The 8,728-nt window shown below is 38.0% G+C and overlaps 1 pseudogene across 1 annotated transcript; it reads left to right on the forward strand.

Annotated features, from left to right (window-relative positions):
- Nucleotides 1–817: 817 nt before the first annotated feature.
- On the forward strand, nt 818–2,883 carry LOC116544560 (annotated as a pseudogene). The gene has a single exon (XR_004265947.1). The product of XR_004265947.1 is annotated as an ATP-dependent RNA helicase DDX3Y-like (transcript).
- The last annotated feature ends 5,845 nt before the right edge of the window (nt 2,884–8,728 follow it).

Here is an 8,728-nt window from a genome sequence, read left to right on the forward strand (position 1 = left end):
CCTCCAAACTGTTCCCCATAATGGTTGTACTAATGTATATTCCCATCAACAGTGTACAAGGGTTCCCTTTGCTCTACATGCTTGCCAGCATCCATTATTTCCTATGTTTTGAATAAAAGCCATTTTAACTGGAGTGAGATGATAGCTCATTGTAGTTTTGATTTGCATTTCTCTGATGATCAGTGATGTTGAGCACCTTTTCATATGTCTGTTTGCCATTTGTATGTCTTCTTTTGAGAAATGCCTATTCAGATCATTTGTCCATTTTTAAATTAGATTATTAGATTTTTTTCCTACAGATCTGTTTGAGCTCAATATATATTCTGGTTATTAATCCATTGTCAGGTGGTTAGTTTGCAAATATCATCTCCCATTCCATTTTGTGGGTTGTCTTTTCACTTTGTTGATTGTTTTCATTTCTGTGCAGAAGCTTTCCAAGGATTCCCATGGTGAGAAGAAGGGATGAATTGCTGGAATGTAGGTGATTTTTAGGGCAGTGAAACTGCTATTTTATATGATAGTGTAAAGGTGAACAAACATCCTACTTTTGTCAAAGCCATAGAAGGTACAACATAAAGAGTCAATTCTAATGTAAACTATAGACTTTAGTTGACAATAATGTAGCAATATTGACTCATCAAGTGAACCATATTAATGCAAGTTATTAAAAATAGGGGAAATTGGTGAGAGTAGGGATATATAGGAATTCTGTGTACTTTCTCTCATTTTTCTCTGTGCACGTAAAACTTCTCCAAAAAATTAAATCTGGCTTTGGCAGATTTGAACGGAGTAGTCACAGTCGTTGGTGTGACAAGTCAGATGAAGATGATTGGACAAACCACTTCCACCAAGTGAACGCTTGGAGCAGGAACTGTTTTCTGAAGGAAATACAGGGATTAACTTTGAGAAATATGATGATATGCCAGTAGAGGTAACTGGCAGTAACTATCCTACACTTATGAAAATTTCAGCGATATTGACATGGGAGAAATTACCATGGGTAACACTGAGCTTACGCACTACACTTGTCCTACTCCAGTGCAAAAACATACCATTCCTATTAAGAGAAAAAGAGACTTAATGGCTTGTGCCCAAACAGGTTCTGGGAAAACTGCAGCATTTCTTTTACCCATACTGAGTCAGATATATACAGATGGTCCAGGAGAAGCTTTGAAGGCTGTGAAGAAAAATGGAAGGTATGGGTGCCGCAAACAATACTCAATCTCCTTAGTTTTAGCCCCAACAAGAGAACTGGCTGTACAGATCTATGAGGAAGCCAGAAAATTTTCATACCAATCTAGAGTTCGTCCTTGTGTAGTTTATGGTGGTGCTGATATTAGCAGATTCAGGACTTAGAACGTGGATGCCACTTGTTAGTAGCCACTCCAGGACATCTAGTGGATATGATGGAAAGAGGAAAGATTGGATTAGACTTCTGCAAATACTTAGTGTTGGATGAAGCTGATAGGATGATGGGTATATGATTTGATCCTTAGATACTTTGTATAATAGAACAAGATACTGTGCCACTAAAGGCCATTCATCACACCATGATGTTTAGTGCTACTTTTCCTTAGGAAATACAGATGCTCGCTCATGACTTTTTGGATAAATATATCTTTTTGGCTGTAGGCAGAATAGGCTCTACCTCTGAGAACAGCACACTCACACAGAAAGTAGTTTGGGTGGAAGATTTAGATAAATGGTCATTTCTGCTTGATCTCTTAGGTGCAACAGGGAGGGATTCACTGACTTCAGTGTTCGTGGAGACCAAAAAGGAAGCGGATTCCGTGGAGGATTTCTTATACCATGAAGGATATGCTTGTACTAGCATTCATGGAGACTGGTCACAGGGAGATCGAGAGGAGGTCCTTCACCAATTTCACTCGGGGAAAAGCCCAATTGTTGGGGCTACAGCTGTGGCAGCACGAGGATTAGACATTTCAAATGTGAGACATGCTATCAATTTTGATTTGCCAAGTGATCGAAGAATATGTGCACCATATTGGCAGTACCAGATGTGTAGGAAACCTGGGCCTTGTCACGTCATTCTTTAATGAAAAAAATATGAATATTACAAAGGATTTGTTGGTTCTTCTTACAGAAGCTAAACAAGAAGTGCCTTCTTGGTTGGAAAATATGGCTTATGAACACCACTACAAGGGTGGCAATCGTGGACGATCTAAAAGATTCAGTGGAGGATTTGGTGTTAGAGACTATTGACAGAGTGGTGGTTCCAGCAGTTCTGGCTTTAGGAGTAGTCGTGCAAGCAGCAGCCACAGTGGTGGAGGTGGTTACAGCAACAGCAGAGGATTTGGTGGAGGTGGCTATGGAGGCTTCTACAATTGTGACGGTTATGGAGGAAATTATAACTCCCAGGGCGTTGACTGTGGGGGCAATTGAATCTGCTTTGCAGCAAAGTCACCCTTACAAACAAGCTAATATGGAAACCACATGTAACTTAGCCAGACTATATTGCATATCTTCAAGAACTTGCAGTACTTTACGAGCTGTGATTCTCCTGAAATTCAAGGGAGCTCAAAGTCACAAGAAGAAAAACGAAAGGAAATAAACAGCAGCCCTATTCAGAAATTGGTTTGAAGACTTAATTGCTGTAGTTTGGGTTTAACTCTTACCTCCTGCTTTAGTCACACCCCAAACTGCATTTATAATTTTGTGACTAAGGATCATTTGTTTGTTAATGTACTGTGACTTTAACTTTATTGCTTTGATGTCCTGTTGGCTCAGAAATGCTCACAATACCAATTGTTTCGACAAAATAAATTTACTAAACTTGGCCTAAAATCAAACCTTGGCACACAGGTGTGATACAACTTTAACAGGAATCATCAATCCATCCATAAATATAAAAAGGAAAAAAAACTCCAGGCAGTAGCCTGCATTAGGACTGTTTGACTCCTGCAGACTTGTGGGTTGGGGGAACATCTTAAAACATTAAAGCATAGTTTTTTATACGGCCAAACTGTACTAAGTTCAGTTCTGACTTGCTCACTCTATCCTGGATAGGCACTTAGAAATTTATACTCTTTAAATAAGCCATTCTAGTCATGATGAGGTGGAATGTAGCAACATACCCACTAATATTTTTGAAAGAGCTCTTTAAAGTTAATTCAAGTAAATACTGCAATTTTTCATTTAATGTTAGGCAGTTTATTCTAAGCTAGGCAAATGTGGGCATACTATCACAGGAAAGGTTTAAAGCTTTGATAAAATGTTTGGGGGAGATTTCATTTAATTAGTTTTTTTAATGCCTGCTATAAAAATGTGAAATGTTAGAATGGCTGACCATGGCAGTGACCAGGCCTCACCATAGTCTTGGTTGGATTCTGGTCTTCAACGCATGCTACCGTTGATGGTTTTTGGTCAAGAAGGGGTTAAAACAGGAAGGATTATGCAGCAGGCTTTAATTTAAATGTAGATTCATATTGCTCTGTTAAAGCTGCATTGAAATGTTAAAATGGCTTACACTTGTAGGCTTTGTAAATCTAAGACTAACAGAAATCCTTGAAATCACACAGGTTGCAAATATGTACTAAACTGCACAAGGTGTGTGTTCTGTATGTGCAGTTTTAGTGTACTTTAGTTGCATAGGTTTCCATTGTATTTATAGTCTCTTGTGTTAAATTTGGCCAAAGGTGATTGTCCACCACTAAAAATGCCTCTCCCGCTTGGAATTTTGTACTGATTTTGTGGCCAGAATGCAATGATCTTTAAAAACAAATATTTTCAGTGGCATAAAAAGTTGGCAAAAATTTCTTAAAATACGATAGATTTTCAAGTGTATTGTGCCTTGTTCTAAAACTTACAAGTAGGTGCACTTGACAGTATTGAGGTCATTTGTTAAGGTGCTATTTCAATTAGCACAGGTTTAGACTCTTGTACCTTTTGCCCATAACTTTTTACAATGTACTTATTTTATTGCACATTCAGAGAATATATATATATATGTCTTGTGTGTGTGTCCTCAACCTTCCAATCTTATTTTGACTCTTGGAGATTGTTGAATGCAGCCAGTCAAGAAGTAGATTCTAAAATTTTATTTGGGACCATGGAATGATAGTTGAGAAGAAAACTATTTGGACACAACAGATTTTGGATACTTTTTGCTACTAGTTGTATAATCCTTATTGAATATTTTGACAAATATTTATTTTTGTAAGCCTAAAAATGATTCTTTGAAAGCTTAAAGAAACTTGACCAAAAGACAGTACAAAAAACACTGGCACTTGAACGTTTAATGTCACCATATGTGAAATAATATATTTTGAGGTAGTGTGAGCTTTTAATGTTGAGTCCTATTAAACTTGAGTCAAATTAAACAGACCTGGCATTGGCAATGTAGCTCTAATTTTCTGACAAAATTCAAGACAAAATTGTCAACTTGAAATTAAAACATATCAAGGTTTTGACATACTTGTCTTAAGATATTAATGAAACACTTCTGAACACTGATGTGAAGTGTCCACGTCCACAAAGATTGTCTGAATTTTGTTATATGTTTTGATTTGTTTGATTTTCAGTGATTGTCTGGCATATTTACGGTCCTCAAATATGTAGTTATTTTTGTGTATTGCCATAATCAGTGACTTACATTCAGTTTTATCAGCCAGCAATATCTTCAGTAAATAAAGAATGGATCTCTCTTAAAGCCCTAAAAAAAAAATTTAAAAATGAATGGAATTGCTGAATATAACCATTGAACCTCTAGTCACTGTAAGTTTAGTAATTGCTTATTGTATTAGTTTTAGATGCTGGCACTGCATGCGCTCTGTTTATTCTGATTTTACTAAAATAAAAAGTTCAAAATCTTAAAAAAATAATAAATCTATTACTTTTAAAAATTACATTAAGTCATGGACTGGAAATATAAAACAATAATTTCCAAGATATTGGACATGAAGCAATGAAAGAATAATCTGAAGAGATGGGAAGCAAATTGAGTGACATGTGTTTAAAAATTCTGTTAAACATTCTCAACTTCTCCTCAAGCTTCTTGACCATATGGAATAGTGAAAATAGCCATTTAATATCCTTGTCTAGTAATTCTACCATTTGTATCATTCTTAATTTGTTTCCATTGAATGAATTTTCTCTGCATTAAGGGTTTTATTTTCCTGCTTGCTTGCATGCTTGATTATTTTTTATTAGATGCCAGATATTGTTCATCCTAATTAGTTGAATAATAACTATTTTTGTATTTCTGTAGTTTTCCTTTTTGTTCTCAGATGTGGTTAAGAAATTTAGAAACTATTAATATTTTGTCATTTCAGGTTTTTTTTTTATGCTCTATTAAGCATGATCAGAGTGATGTTCACTTTGGGAATAATTTTCTTCCATTTTCAAAGCAAAGCCTTTTGAGTACTTTGCTTTATGCCCTGTGATGCTCTGTGATGTGTAAGCTTTTCCACTGTAGCTGATGGGAGTCACATTCCCCACCCTGTGTGAGCTTAATGCTATTTAGTCCTTTCAGATGGCTTTTCCCGTAACCTCTAGTAGCCTCATAGGCAAACCTCTGTACCACTTACTTAAATACTCAAAGGGAAATCTCTACAAAGAGATTTCAAAGGGAAATCTCTACAAAGCTTCAAAGTTCTCCCTCTGTGCAGCTCTCTCTTCTCTAACACTCTACCTTGAAAACTAGAGCCACCTTGACTCCTCTACAATGTACTCCACATAGGGAAATCACCAAGCTCTGCCTGGGTTACCCTTTCCTACAGTAAACTGAGGCAGTCATGTTACTCAATTTGTTTTTGTTTCTCATATCTTCAGATTACCCTTTCACTGCTTTATGTTCAATATCTTGGAAATTACTCTTTCATGTATGCTGCCTAGATTATTTCATTGCTTCAGGGGGAAGGGTAAATCTGGGGCCTTTTCTCCATATTTACTGGAAATATAATCTCATGAAACATAATTTTTAATATCCCATATTTAGCAAGATCTGATTCAGGCTAAGAAAAAGAAAATGGGAAAGAGAATCTTCATCAAAGTATTTCTAGAAAAGATTTTCAAATACCCAAGAAGTTATACTCAGGTAAAACAGTCACTCTTTTTCTGTTGGACACTGTTGTACTTGCATGTGATCCTGAAACACTTTTTGTAGAGATGCCAGTCCTAACTGGGATAACTCTCTGATGCTGACAGTAAGCTCTTGGGGCCTTCTACACATAGGAATCTGATAAGGGTTTATCTCAGAGATCATGATGTCATAATTTGGCTTTCCCCAGCAGATACCTTCAACTCCCCTGGGCTGTTGACAGTTCCTCCAATGTCCACTCATGGTCCATGCTGGTTACATCTCTTAAAACCTGACCCATGAGAAGAGATTTAATTCACTTCAGATCTATTATTATAAGGGAGAGACAGGAATGACATCAACCCCTGCAACCTCATACCTCATGCTTGTTCTCCATGCTTTCTACATTTGGAAGAGCGTGAGGACTGCGATAGTGTCTCAAATCTAAGTCTCAGAGACTGTGAAGGAATCTCTTAAAGCATGCCATTCAGAGAAAAATCTTGATCTTATCCCAATGTGGGAGGGAAAATGTATTGGGGTAACTCATTGACAGATTTCCTGCTGAGTCCCAAGCAGAACCGATAAGGTCTGGGGTTTTTTGGTCCAAATATTTGGGTATAATTACATAAGTTACATTAGTAATGATAGGTGACATTTGTTGACAATTTGACACATCAGGGCATGGAGCTCTGTATTCTTCCAGCACATCACTTAAAATGCTCAAGGAATTAAAAGATATGTGCTTCTTTTTTTTTTTTTTTTTTTTTTTTTGAGACGGAGTTTCACTCTTGTTACCCAGGCTGGAGTGCAATGGCGCGATCTCGGCTCACCGCAACCTCCGCCTCCTGGGTTCAGGCAATTCTCCTGCCTCAGCCTCCTGAGTCGCTGGGATTACAGGCACACGCCACCATGCCCAGCTAATGTTTTGTATTTTTAGTAGAGACGGGGTTTCACCATGTTGACCAGGATGGTCTCGATCTCTTGACCTCGTGATCCACCCGCCTCGGCCTCCCACAGTGCTGGGATTACAGGCTTGAGCCACCGCGCCCGGCCAAGATATGTGCTTCTATAACCATTTTACAGATGAGAAAACCGAGTCCCCGAGTGGTTGATTGACTTGTTTGACAATGGGTTCCCCATCTGTGTGCTCCTGCAGGGTCCTGTACTTTGCCTCCCTGTGCTCCTGCACACAGTGTTGAATAGAAAAGGCTATCTCTGTTTGTCACACAATACAGTGGGAGATGGTAGGATCTAGGGAAAGTGGGAACTTAATAAAGAATCAAGAAGCCTATATTCTTCTCTCTTCCTACTTGTTTATGTCTATGTGACCTTTTCCACCGAATTGCTTTTTTACTAAGTTTTAATGGCAAGGAAATGTGGGGGACGGTTCCTGAGATAGTGGTTCTCAAGCTACTGCCTACACCTGAAGCTGTGTACAGTTGAGACAAAAGCTGCCTTTGAATTTTTGCTCCGAGAGCAACAAAAAAAAAGTAAAAAGAGCTCATATGCAGTAAATGCTTATTGTAGGCTAGGCTGTATTTTTTTTTAAGTGCATTGCGTCATATAAGCCTCATAGAGACAATGAGCGCAGGTTTTTAAACATGTTACAAATTCAGATAATAATAAGCAAAAGATTTAAGGCACAAATCAAAGTAAATAAATGTCAGTTCAAAGCCCCTTTGTTCAAAATAAGTGTTTGCCAAACTGAGATGTGAGGATCATAGTAATTCTATAAATTTAAACGTGGGGTAAAATATAAAGTTTATTTTTTAAAAGCATGTTGGTATCATATTGTAGTACTTTCAGTTATCCTGAGGCTCTCTAGATAGCTATGCCTTCAGACATAAAATGTAATTTGCTTTAAAAAGTATTTTTTAAAATGTATGATTTCTTCCCAGATCTTGGGGAAAAAAAAGCCATATAGGTATGGATTCAAGGAAATAAGTGAACCCCAAATTGGGTAATCCAAAGTAATCCATGCCAAAGCACATGATATTTTAACTTCTTAACCCTCAAGACAAAAAATAAATCAAGAAACCAAGCACACGAATATATCACATTACTTATAGGGGAACATAAATTCTAGTGACAGCAGTTTTTCCATTTCTGGCATGGAGGAAAGAAGAAAGTGGCAAGATATTTGTTCACGTTCTTTTTTTTTTTTTTTTTTTTTTTACATGGGGTCTCGCTCTGACGCCCAGGCTGGAGTTCAATGGCTTGATCTCGGCTCACTGTAACCTCAGCCTCCGGGGTTCAAGTAATCCTCCTGTCTCCGTCTCCTGAGTAGCTGGAATTACAGGCATGTGCAACCACGCCCAGCTAATTTTTGTATTTTTTTTTTTTTTTTGAGACGGAGTTTCGCTCTTGTTACCCAGGCTGGAGTGCAATGGCGCGATCTCGGCTCACCGCAACCTCCGCCTCCTGGGTTCAGGCAATTCTCCTGCCCCAGCCTCTTGAGTAGCTGGGATTACAGGCACGCGCCACCATGCCCAGCTAATGTTTTGTATTTTTAGTAGAGACGGGGTTTCACGATATTGGCCAGGCTGTTCTCAAACTCCTGACATCAGGTGATCCGCCCTCCTCAGCCTCCCAAAGTGCTGGCATTACAGGCATGAGCCACTGCTCCCAGCCTCCAGCAATGTCGTTTTAAAAGATACTATAAAAACTAAAAATATTTTGAAAAAATAAAAA

Source organism: Sapajus apella, unplaced genomic scaffold, assembly GCF_009761245.1.
Source record: "Sapajus apella isolate SASKATOON/1434 unplaced genomic scaffold, GSC_monkey_1.0 scaffold221, whole genome shotgun sequence".
Lineage (NCBI taxonomy): Eukaryota > Metazoa > Chordata > Mammalia > Primates > Cebidae > Sapajus > Sapajus apella.